Genomic DNA, 13,532 nt, shown 5'->3' with positions numbered 1-13,532 from the left:
CGTAGGTCTGTGATCTCACGTTTATAGGAGCGCTCAAGTCTGCTGATATAGGCCTCAATGTCCCCTTTAGTGGGGAGGGCCTTGAGATAGCTTTCCATGTCCCAAGTCACTGGCTAAGAGTGTGGCTGGGGCGGAGGGCTTCCAGGACATGCAGGGTAGCGGGGGCTCCGGGTGCCCGAACCAGGGGATTGCGGAGAGGGAGGAGAGGGCTCCGGGAGCGGTGAAGGTACCTGGGAGGCGGTGAGGGCCGCCTGTGCTGCCGCCGAGCGGGTCGCCACCATCTTGGAGGCCGGCGTGGTCCGGCCTGCGGATCCCTTCGCGGGGAAATAGCTGCCGATTTCCTTGGATCTGAGATCCCCCGAGGGTCGGGGGGTGTCTCCGGTCCCTCTCCTGCTCATGAGGGAAGAAAGCGAGGATGTAGGCAGCCGTGCTGTGCGCCGTTCGGTATGGTGGAGCGGGAGCCGAGGTCTCAGGCAGCCGTCTCCTCCATGCGCCACGCCACGCCCCCCTTTAACCCCTTATTTAAAGTGAAGCAAAAAAAATAATAATAATTAACCATAAATCACAGACTAGCCCCCCTTCCTTAATCTCCCCCTCCCCCCCTCCCCCCGTCCAGTTCCTCAAATCCCTATACGCCTTTTACTCATTTTCTGTAAGGTTTTGGCCATTCTGGTAAATCTACTAGTGAGAGACCAAGAGTCTTTACAAATTCCGGTAAATCTTCTAAATTCCTGTAGACTACTGTCAAACCTTCATAATGAACTTGTAATTGAAATGGAAATTTCCATCTATACTGTAAGTTCCTTTATCTATGGACAAAAGTTGCTCCAGCAGCGGTTTTAACGCTCTTCTTTTGTATAAAAGTATATTGAGATAAATCCTAAAAAAATGTCAGTTGTTTCCCATCATATTCTATATTCTCTTTATGTCTTATTGCAATCATTATTTTATCCTTTGTTCGTGCATAATGCAATTTACAAATAACGTCTCTAGTTTCACCAGATTTTACCCTTCTTACTCCAGCTATTCTATGCACCCGATCGATCAACAGATTATCTATGGACAAATCCTCGTCCAACCCTTGGAAGATCCCCTGTAAAACCGAAATCAAGTCCCTTGAGTTCACATTTTCATGCAAACCTCTGATTCTTATATTGTTTTTTCTGCTTCTATTTTCATGTTCATCTAAAGCAGTTCTAGCTTGTAATAATTATTTTTCTTGTTCCTGTAATCTCTCTTTTAGTTGAAACATCTCTTGCTCCATATTTGTCATTCTTACATCCAGTCTGCCTATTGAATCTGTGTATATATTGATCCATGTCCACCCTAGTAGGGAGGGAGCGAATATATGTCCTTTTTTTTTTTCCACAAAAAGGTTTTTATTTAGCATAAAGGTAAATAGTAACAATTTGCTTCAAATTACACCGTATGGTAGTTAACCGGCAAAGAATACAAGTAAAGACAGAAATCACACAGGACATAGCGTGAATAGAGTGAAACAATACAATATCCTACAATACAACCAGATCAGCATTGTGGTCGAAGCGGGGTGAAGGTTCATTGTCCCTCCTCCCCTCCCCCCTCCTCCCCCCCTCGGCTGAAAATCCAGCCGGGGAGGGGAGGTAGTTAGTATGTTCGGAAGCAGTAGAGATGTTGAAAGTTGGGTATCCGTGAAGTCATGTAGGCAGGGCTTTAGTACGGTGCAGAAGGGATGATCAGCCTTCAATTAAAAAGTGAACTCAGAAGGAGGAGGGGCAGTGGGTTTGGGTGGGAAGGGAGAGGGAAGGATAGAAAGGTCCAAATAGAGGATAAGAAAAAAAAAAGGGGGGGGAACAAAGAAGAGGGAAGGGGCCAGTGAGGGAGAAAGCCAAGCGGGGGCCGCCGCGGACACCCCTTGGGGGGGCCCCTCCCCACCCCAACCCCCCCAGCTGGTAAGAGCCCACAGATGAGAGCAAAATTCATGAACCCTCACGATGCATATTGACAAAAGCGTTCAGAGGTTGTGAAGTGGATCCAGCACGACCAGATAGTTAAGAATTTGTGTGTTCTCTCCTGTGAAATGTGGATCATTTCCTCCATTTCTTTTATTTTGGATATTCTCCTAAACCATTCACCGATCGTTGGAGTGTGGGTGGAACGCCAGTGAATCGGGATGCATAATCTGGCAGCATTCACCATATGCATAGCCAACGACTTGTAGTACTTTTTCTTTGACAGAGACGTGTGATGCAGGAGAAATTGTGCGGGGGTGTAGTCCAAGGTGTATGTGGTGACATGTGAGATAATTTCGCTATCCTCTTTCCAAAAGGGTTGGAGGCGCTCGCAGGTCCACCAAACATGAAGCATAGTTCCTTCTTGTCTGCCGCACCTCCAGCAGGTGTTAGGGATGGAGGGAGAAAATTTATGGAGCCTCGAGGGGGTCCTGTACCATCTCGTGGCAATTTTGTAACTATTTTACTGGGTGGCTACATTAAGGGAGCATTTGTGGGCATATTCATAGATGGTTTCCCACATTTCCGCGGTGAGGGGCGATTGAAAATCTCTGTCCCACGCCAACTGTGAGGGAGCTGGGGGGAGGGACGACGAGGATGAGAGAAGGGGATATAGCGTAGATATTAGGTGCCTTTGCACTGTTTTTTGGTGACACAGAGACTCGAAGGGCGTGAGCTGTCTGGACCAACCGGACTGGTGTGGACGGGTCGAGAGAAAATTGCGAATTTGCCTGTATGACCAGAAGGAGAAAGACGCTGATTTAGAGATACTTACCAGGTTCTCAAAGGTGAGAGGGGTTCCATTTGAAAAGAAGTGGATGGCCAGAACATCTTCGTGTGGTCACTCATGGAGCAAGAAGGTGCGCGAGTCCCCCGGGGGAAAATCCGGGTTCTCTCTTAGTGAAGTTAAGGGGCCCGGCACTGAAGTAGCCAATCTGGACCCCATCGCTCCACGAAATGCCAGAAGGGAGGGGTAGATTAGAGGATGCATGACGGTCGCCTCTGGCCAGTGTTTGCGATCCAACCATGGCATTAAGTGTAAAGGGCCTGGTACAAGAGATTTTTCCAGTGACACCCAGGTCTTTCTGGTGGTGTGCACGTTCCAGTCCACTATCCTAGAGAGGTGACACGCCAGGTAATATTTGTATAGGTCTGGTAGGCCTATGCCTCCCTCTTTTTTCAGAAGTGTGAGACGAGAGTACTTTATGTGAGTTGGGGAGTTTTTCCAGATAAAAGCAGAGCAAGCTTTGCGATAGGTAGAGAAAAAATTTGGGGTGAGGTGAATGGGGATGGTGTGCATAAGGTAAAGTAGTCTCGGAAGAATGATCATTTTGATCAGAGCAGAACAACCAAACCAGGACACGTTCAAGCCCATCCACTCCTTGAATTGAGTTTGAATCCTGGAGAGGGCTGTGTGAAAATTAGACATGTAGAAGTCTGACAGGCGGGAGGTGATTCTGATTCCCAAGTACGTGATTGCCTCCTTCTCCCATCGGAAAGGGAAAGCCTCTTGGCAATGAAGCACCTCCTGAGTGGAAAGAGATACATTCAGAGCCTGGGATTTCGAATAATTGATCTTGAGGTTGGCCAAACTACCAAACAGCTCAAGATCTTTCAGTAAATTGGGCAGTGAGATGCGAGGCGATTTCAAGGACAGCAGGATGTCGTCTGCAAAGGCGGCAACCTTGAATTCTCGCCCCCCCCACCGTCAGACCCCCAATGTCAGGGTTGGCTCTTATTCTGTTGAGAAGGGGCTCCAGAGTTAAAATGTAAATTAAGGGGGGCAGAGGACAGCCCTGACGAGTGCCATTACTGATGGAGAAGGCGTCCGATAGATGGCCATTTACCCGCACTTTGGCTGAGGGGTTTGAGTATAAGGTCAGTATGTGTGAAAGCATGCGGGGTGCCAGACCTATTGCCCCTAGCACTTTTCGCAAATAGTCCCAGGCCACTCTATCGAACGCCTTCTCGGCGTCAAGGGAGAGGAAAAAGCCACGTGACCTGGAGGATGTGAGCCAGTGGTGGAGGTTCAGGGTGCAAATGGTGTTGTCCCTGGCTTCCCTGCCAGGGACAAACCCCACCTGGTCTAGGGAGATAAGTTCAGGAATCAAATGGAGCAATCGGTTGGCCAGGATTTTAGCGTAGATTTTAATGTCCACATTTAAAAGGGAGATAGGCCTGTAGTTGGAAACCTGGGTAGGGTCCTTGCCCTCCTTTGGAATTACAGCTACATGTGCCATGAGCATTTCTTTAGGCAATACCTGGGAGTCAGCGAGTGAATTGAAAGTGGAAAGAAGTTTAGGGGCAAGGGAGTCGAGGAACGACTTATAATACTGGAGAGTGAAGCCATCTGGGCCTGGACTCTTACCAGTTTTCATCTGTGCGATTGCTAGCTCCAGTTCTTCTAGAGTAAGGGGGATCTCCATGTCCTGGGCTTGTTGGGGGGATATGGGGTTCGGAGAGTATTGTGAGAGAAATTCTTTAATGCAGGCAGTGCGGGTGGCCGATGGAGTCAAGTCAGGGCGATTCTGGTGCAAGTTATATAAATTCTTTAGCTATATCATCGTTCCTGGACAAAAGCGTTCCGTGGGAGTTTCGCAAGTGATGAACTATAGATGAGGACTTGGAAGCTTGGATAGTGCGGGCCAAAAGGCGCCCGCTTTTGTTCCCATGTTCATAGAAGACTCTCTGACTGAGTATATAGCGTCTCCTAGTTTGTTTACCTAATTCCTCCAAGAGGAGGGAACGGGTATGTAACAAATCTTGCAGTGTGGACTGTGCGTGCGACTGTTTGTGGGATGTTTTTAGATGCTTAATTTTCCTGATCAGGGAGGATACGGTTTCTTGGTGAATCCTCTTCGCTTTCCCTGCTAATGCGATAAGCTCGCCGCGAATTACGCATTTGTGTGCTTCCCACAGGGAGACAGCGGAAATATCAGGGGTATTATTCACCTCGAAATATAGGCACAAGCGTGTTTTCAAATAGTCTAAGGTCACTGGGTCATTAATTAGAGAGGGGTTAAATCTCCAGGTTTTAGTTCTGGTGCAGGACTCGGGGTACATAAGGGTGATTGTGATGGGGTGGTGGTTGGAAAGGAACATAGGTTCTATAGTTGTTTGATGAAGGAGAGGCAAGTCCGGTTGAGAAAGAAAGAAATAGTCTATTCTTGAATATTTGGCGTGAGGTGCTGAGTGGAAAGTATAATCTCTCTCGGAGGGGAACATAGTGCGCCAGGCGTCATGAAGCGTTAAGTTTTGTAATTGCAGTTTAATTTGCCTAAGGGCTTGGTATGGTAAGGAGGAGGTCCCCGAAGAGGAGTCTAAGACCGGATTCAGGGGAACATTGAAGTCGCCTCCCAGTAAAACCAGGCCTGATTGAAAAGAGGAGAGAAGGCCACAAATTTTTCTAAAAAAGGGGACCTGGCGTTCATTAGGGCAGTATATGTTGACGAGTGTTATAGGTTTTGAGGCATATGTGCCTTTAAGGAAAACAAACCTGCCTTCTGGATCAACAAGGGAATCAGTTTGGTGAAAGTTGGCATGCTTGGAGATTAAGATGGAGACTCCCTTTGTTTTAGCTTCTGGGTTAGTGGCGTGAACTACAGTACGGTAGATATGATTAGATAATTTAGGCACCGCGTCAGAGCGGAAGTGAGTTTCCTGGAGGAAAATGAAGTGGGCTTTGTGTTTGGTCAGGGAGGTTAATATTTGAGATCTCTTTTCAGGGAGGTTAAGGCCCTTCACGTTCAGGGACACACACTTCAACGACAGGAGCGGAGCAGGCGCAACCTTTTTTCTCATGGTTATTATGGAGCAGTTAAGCAGGAGAGAACCTCGAGTGGCGGAGTAGATCGATGGATGTGGGACTCGGTCAGCCGGGACGGGGAATCAGTGGGGGGGGAGGTGGCCCCTCCTCAGTTACAAACAAGGGATAAGGGGGGAGAGACCAGATAAAGGAGGTCAACGGCTTGCGGGAGGGACAGGGACGGGATGTGAAAGAGGAGAAGAGAGAGAGAGAGAGAGAAGAAGAAAAAAAAAAGGGGAGGAGTGGGGAGCAGGAAAAGGGGGAGAGAAAGAAAAAAAAAAGAATGTGTAGGAAGGGTTAAGGGAAGAAGGGTACGGGGTCTAGGGATGTACCAGAGGTGGGGATAGAGATACTATTCCACCTGTAAAAGGGGGAGCTGGTGCGACAGCGAAGGCCCAGATGGGTCCGCCGGGTGGGGACAGAAGTACGGACGGAAGAACCACGAATGGCTCTGCTCTCTAGGGACCGTGTCAGAGGAAGAGCATGAGGAAGGAAGGAGTATCAATCAAACAAACAAAGAGGAGCAACTGTAGGTCATAGGTATATCTTTGAGCCAGAACAAGCGAACAAATAACAGAAAGGATAAAAAACAAACATACGATATATAACCAACGTCTTCAATTATAACCTTTAAACATGAAGAGTGTCTCAAAGGCTGTAAGCTTCCGGTAACTGTATTAGTCTAAGGGTAAACCTCTGTCTGCAGGTTCCATATTAAACCCAATTGGAGTCTGTTTGGAGTCTGCCCCAGGATGGACAGTGCCAAAAAGAGAAGAAGAAAAAAGGGGGGAGGGGGGAGTGGATGGCATGGGGGGGGGGGTAAGGGGGGTAGAGGAGAGGGGGAGAGAAAAAAAAAAGGGGGGTCAAAGAGAGAAAAGATAAAAATAAAAATAAATAAATAAAAAGAAAAGTAAATAAAATACAATAATGTAAAACAAAATAGAATAAAATAAAATAAAATGGGGAGGACTCAAGTCTATAGAATTATGTGCCTTGCAATAGATGTGGGACGTCCGATCCCAGCAATGAAGGTCATCGATTTATCGGTAAGGCTGGAGTGTACCTCCCTAGTCACCGTCAACCTTATTGAACTGAGCAGGGGGGACTGAACTTGGTGTATCCAAGACTCCAAAGAGCTAGTCAAGTCAAGGGAGAGGACCGTGCGTTAGAGCAGGTCAAAATAGTTTTAGGTGAGTAGGAAGGATGATTAACAATTCTCAGAGGACATTAAGCCTCCCCTGCCTGCCAAAAGTAAGTCACCTGGCAACAGTAGTTACAGTGGATGTGCCTAAACCTAGTATAGTATGTAAGGTACTCTACGCCACACAAGCTCCCCTTCAATGTGATCATTATACATGTTAGACACTGGGAGTCTAGGACACAAGAGCATCTTCTGTCCTGTACCACAGCAAATCAGGAAGTAGGAATGCGTGGGGTGTAAGCCTCCCTCCTAATCCAGACAAGGTGGGGGCCTTGGAAAGCGTGTGCGTGAGAGAGTAGGTTGGGGTCAACTCAAATTTATACAAGAAACAACAGGCAGTATACAAGGAAATATGTTTGTCCAAGGGTTCATATAAACTCACGTCCCCCACCCAAAAGATAAAAGTAAAAAAAAAAAAATGGGCCAGCATTATATTGGTCAGGCATGGGGGCTTCCCCCTTCACAGCACAGATGGGACACCAGCGGCCTCTTCCCTGTACTCTGGAGCGGTGTATAATGAGTCCATGCGGTTTAGCCAGCGTCCGGCTGTCCCTGTCACATTCCAAGCGTGGACTGGCAGGAGACCCCCACACAGGCATAAAAAAAATAAAAAAAAAGGGGGGGGGGGACCGCGGGCTGAAGGAGTGCAAGGTTCAAAGCTTCCGGAGTGCATAGTTTGTTATCGCTTACCTCCCCAGTGCAGTTGTCTTACCGGTGAGCATGTCGTAGTATCTCTGCAGGGGGGCGACTGCCAATGACCCCAGCAGTCCTCAGGGAGTTCCAACAGTGAGTAGAGAAGGAGGAGTGTCGACGGCTGGCAGACTCTTCCAGGTAGGTGTGGTCATTAGCGTCAGGTCCGGGCAAGAAGGCAATAGGAAAAATAAAAGGGAAGAAATTTAAAAAGGGGGGGGGGGGGAAGGGGGAAGGAGGGGATGGGGGGAAGCAGTTATAATGATTGGCATCCCGGGGCAGACACATCGGATGAATTACCCTCAGACGGAAGCAGAGTGGAGGTGTCGCTCTCAAGCCTCCATGTGGTCTCTCCTATTCGATGGAGAGCCGGGGTTCTGCTGGTATAGGTCTCTGCGTGCTGTGCGGTTGCTTGGAGAAGATGGAGCGGCCCGATGTCTTCTGGATCTTTGTCGCTGGGCTTTCGGCGAGGGATTCAAGGAAACTGGTAGCCATGGTTCCGTCGGGTAATAGAAGGAATACCAGTCCAATGCGAGGGAGGTCGAGTTGGTCGCAAAAGGCTTGCAGGTCCTCCGGTGTACGGAGCAAGGCCGAGCGCCCCCTAACCGTCGCAGATAACCCAAAAGGGAATTTCCATCGGTATTGTATGTTCCGAGAACGTAAGACTTCCAGCAGGGGGCGTAGTGCCCTTCTGTTCTGCAGAGTTATTTGAGATAAATCTTGGAACAGTTTAATGTCTGTGCCATTGTGAATTATTCGACCCTTTTCCCTGGCCTTTCTAAGGATTTCCTCTTTCAGGGCAAAATTCACAATACAGCAAATGACATCCCTGGGTGGCTCATTGTCACGAGGCTGAGGGCGTAATGCTCGGTGAATTCTCTCCATCTCTATTGGGGAGTCAGCTGGGCGCTCAATCAGATCATTAAAAATATTACTCACAGTTTGTTGAAGCAGGCCAGGGTCAGTGTTTTCAGGCACTCCGCGAACCCTAATGTTATGCCTGCGCCCGCGATTATCAAGATCTTCCACGTGCCTGTGGAGATCTAGAAGATGAGAGAGCTGTGTATCATATGTTCTCTGGATCTGGCGAATAGCTGCAGCATGAACCTGCGTCGTTTCTTCCACATCAGTGATGCGGTGGGCTACAGCCTGGATGTCAGAGCGGAGGTCGGCGATGGCGGCCGTCACTGTGCTCTTGATATCAGTGGCAAATTTCTCCAGATCCAGAAGGCTGGGCGGTTGGGTCCGCAAGCTGGAGGACATGTCCGCTCCCGACGCGTGTGGCGTCTCCCCAGGTGAGGCCGGGGCTTGGGCCTGTGAGGCCACGTGGGAGGCAGTGTGTGCTAGCTGGCGTTGGGTCCGGAACAGCTCCGGGATGTTGCGGCTAAATTGAGTCCCGCTGTCGGTGGATGCGCGGGAGGCTGATGAGCTCCTGGTGGATCGCTGCATGGTAGTCCGGCGTTTTAAGCTCCCCAAAAGGCAAAACACGGTCCCCAGATTGCAGGAGCTCTAAAGTCAAGCAGCCATCTAGGTTCCCGTCCAGGCCACGCCCCCGCAAATATATGTCCTTATGTCCCAACTTTCATTATCTCCTTCCCTTTGTTCTGTTAATAATCCCGTTATCTCTATCGGTGAGCTGTTCCTGGGGTGACTTGTTGTTTCCTCTCCTAGTGTCCCCAAAGACGCTGATGTTTCTGTTTCTGTCATTTCTAATACTTCCTGTGATATTTGTAGCGTATGTCCTATATGTGATGTTTGCTGAGGCGATTGTGATTGACCCTGTATCTCTTTCTGTGAATGCATTTGCTGAAAAAACTCCTTAATATCAGTGTTTTGAGTGGCTTGGGCCCCTGTGGTGCCTTTAATTCCTTCTTTTTTGTCCTTTTTATTTTTTTGACTTTGTGGTGTTTTGCTACCCCTTTTTGGTGCCATATCTTATCCTTTAGTATTTCTATGGGGTTTTTCTGTAGGGATTTCAGCCTTTTTCTAGACACCGTTTTTTTTTCCCTCTCCTTTCCTTCCTTTTCTCTGCAGTGTTTATCAGCAGTAGCCTTAAATAAATTATCGACCATCCAGTATACCATCCAGCATATCTCAATAGTGCTTTAGATATAATCCTCTTGTATGTATATCTGGTTAACCAGTCCGTTATGGGTCATACCTAAATTATTTAAGTCCTTTTTATTTTGTATACTCTGTATATTAAACTCTTTTTTTTTTGGTTTAATTGGTTTAATCAGTTGATTGAACTCCCATAACTAAATCATTAGACCCAACAGCAAACAACCATCTATGATTTTAAACACTTTTATGTTTAAATGCACTCTTCCCTTTTCCTTCTTTTTTTTTTAAACTTTCCCAGGGTCTTTTCTCTTCTTTTTTTTTCTATTATTGTCTGATATACATACAGTTCATTTATCTTTGAAGCCAAACAAAAAGAAAAGGTAGAAGGAAAAAACATTTTTTTTTACTGTGTCTTGCCGTGTCCCTGCTGTGTCCTTGGATCTCTCTGGAGCTTTAATCATTTCATCTGGGGCTCCTCTGAGGATCTGAGGTCTCTGCTCTCTGCCCTCCACCATGGGCACCTCCACTGCTCCCCCTGGGGTCCCTCCTGGTCCCCGCTGGTTCCTCCGGGACCGCCCCGCCGCGTGGACAGTCAGACAGCTATCGGCATCGGCTGCCGGCTTCCGCCCGCACACCGATGCCCTCGCTGGACCTCCTCCACCTCTTCGGCTCAACTCGGCTCGGCTCTGCTCAGCTCAGCTACGCCTCGTTCCGCGGCGTTCCGCGGCGCTCTACACGCTGGCATTGCTCCACAAGCAGGCTCTGGTCCTCTCGGCTCACTCCTCCAGAGTCCGCACGACCCCCCCAAAGAAGGCACAGACAGCCGCTGCTGGTCCACAGGTATGATAGTGTTTGAGTATCTCTTTCTCTCATCGTGGCATATTAGGGTTATGTCCTTATCATCCAGCCATATACACCAGACTTAAGCAGCAGCAGCAGCAGCAGTAATGGGTTCACTCTACGGAACAGCCATCTCCCCCAGCAGCTCCCCCCCCTCCTCCCGGAATCATTGTGTTTTAGACCAGTTGTTCGCCAATGCTCAAGACTCTCTGCCCCCCTCCCCCAGGATCACACTACTGCCTTATATAAACAATACTTTGGCTCTCTGCCCCTTCTCCCCCACATTCTGTATCACACTGCTGCCTTACACAGACTCATCATTGGAACCCAACTCCTTATCAAGCCATTTGCTGGAGCTCTGTGCTCCTTTCTACAGTCTGTGGTCAGCGCTGTCATTGGAAGTTCCCCTCCTTCTTCACCTCCCATTCTCTGCACTACCCCCAGCACCTCCCTCTGTGTTCTACATAGGAGGTATCTCGTATCAATGTGTGCTGACAATATTGCAATATTGTAAAATAATCAACACTGGAAACAACATTAGGTGGTATACATCAGCCATAATGCTGATTTGCAGCAGAACCTCTAGGGACCACCAAAATTTTCTCATGGACCATCAAAAACCACCAGCAAATGTTTATTTATTAAATAGCACAGGGCTCATGCTCTGATATGTTTTCAATGTAAAAGAGCTTTTACAAAAAGAGACACTCATTAAAAAAAAGGAAAAACTTTTTACTGTGAAATGTGACAGAGGTGGGTTGTGCTAAAAAAAAAGTTTTTTACAGCCTGGGGTGTGGTAATTATATTCCTTTTTGACTGATTTTCCAGCATACAACAAACCAAACTGACACATGGGCACACTGGAGTGGAGCCTGAGGTAAGCCTTGGATGGTAGTATATATAGCGTCTTCGAAATGATAGATGTTTGTATAAAAGATGACCACAGGGGCCAGTTTACTTCATGGGATTGATTTATTAAAGACAAATAGGCAGTTCATATATGGCGTTGGTTTACTAAAGGAGTATAGAATGTTCAATTTGCAGGGACATTTTCCCCATAGCAAATCAACTCTGTGTATGCAGTATAATCAGATTCATTTATCTACCATGTGATCTGAACAATTACTATTAGCATTATTGAATTTGACAGTATTCATAGATACAGGTGCAGATACAGTCTTAGTACCTGTAACTGAGCTGATTCCCATCAGTTTGATGCTAACTATACTTATCTAAATGATGAACACACGCGTCTTTAAATGCATTGGTATGGGCTGTTGTGAAATTCATCCAAAGACCCATGTCTTATGTTAGAACAGAAAATTCTGACCCACGTGTGGAACACCTTTAATTTTAAGAAAGAGTGCTGTCTCCTTGGCTTCAGGAACAAGCATATAAATGGTCAACAGTATTTACACACATGAAAATTCCTTTAACAGCAGAACTAATGAAAACAGATTTCCAAATGTGGGAATTTGCACTACAGATAAACAAAAAACAAGTCACACAATAGCACCTGGCCATATGGTTATGGTCCTAAAACATTCACACTATCCTGTTGCCATGCCATTTAATAAGTTCCCAGAGACTAAGGTCTCCAGAAGTCCATGCCATAGGCCTTATCCATAATGTATTAAAAGAGAAGTAAAGGATTTTTTTTTCCAGAATCATACTTACTCCGGTGGATGTGTAGCATCGGTCCAATGCTGCATCTGTCCTCCCCGGCGACTCTGCACTGAGAACCAATGGATCAAACATCGCAGATCGCTCAATTTTCAGAGCTCAATGAGCAGAGAGCTGCAGACTGTCAGTCACAGCTCTCTGCTCTGCCCCCTCCTCGCTCACTGGAGCGCTGGGCTGTGGAAGGATGGCTTTGGCTATACATCTCCTTTAAGTCACAGTTATAGTATAGTTGTGTATCTATTGGATAACTAAGGCCTACTTCCTTGACCTTTCCCCCCTTTGTCTGTGTCAGAAAACACCTAATTTTCATTCACACACCAACACTTTTCATACCTTTACTGAGTTTGCCAATTGTGGGTCGCAGCTATCTTGAACAGAAGCTTTCCCTGGTCCCACAATTTGCAAAGGTGAGGTTCTGGCAATCTCCTTCTATGGAAAGACACACCTTCCTACCTAATCAAAGTGTTGCTAAAACAGAAGAGCAAATGACAGAGAGGAAATATATTTACTCCATAATCCAAATAATACATTTAGGAGACAATGCATTTGGTTATACAAAACATGAAGACTTTGAGAAGGAAAAAAAGATAAAAATCAATACAATAATTGCAACAATTGGCTTCAGGATTTTGCTAAATAAAATTACTTAACCGTGAGCCAACTGAACCCATCCAGGAAAAGATAAATTTTCCATCTTTGCTCATGTCTCTATCCTGTTGCTGTAGCTCCTTCAATTTATTTAAATGTCCTTTTACAAGATCCTCATTGTTTAAAATTAAGGTACAAAATTCAGTACCAATTAACTTACATAATCCTCCTTGCGCAGCTAAGGAGAAATCATCTGTTAGACGGTTCTGCAACACTATTTGTGCATTTGAGCTACTTCTGCTACTAATTCTGTAAAAGCGCTAGTGGTCTCCTTTATCATTTGATCTATTATCCTAGAATATAGATTACATTTTTCCATCATATAGATTACACCCACCGTGTTGAGGAGGGAGTCCAGGCCCAAGCCACTTCATCGTTTTAGAAAATATATCTTTTAAACTGTAGGTTAGAATAGGGTACGGGGGGACTCAATTTTTCTTTTATGTGGATAGCAGACACAACATAGCCAAGGGTAGAATTACCAGAAGAGTAAAAAAAAGGGGACCATTTATATGCTCTTTTCCCACAGAGGAGATATATGTTTTCAGGAAGGACTAAAGATTGGTTCTACAAGTAGAGGTTGAAAAATCTAAAGGTTATATTGGAGAAC

Source organism: Lithobates pipiens, unplaced genomic scaffold, assembly GCF_037356315.1.
Source record: "Lithobates pipiens isolate NorthernLeopardFrog02 unplaced genomic scaffold, aLitPip1_a1.2 Scaffold_3, whole genome shotgun sequence".
NCBI classification, from domain to species: domain Eukaryota; kingdom Metazoa; phylum Chordata; class Amphibia; order Anura; family Ranidae; genus Lithobates; species Lithobates pipiens.
Note: the sequence above shows the minus strand (reverse complement) of the source record.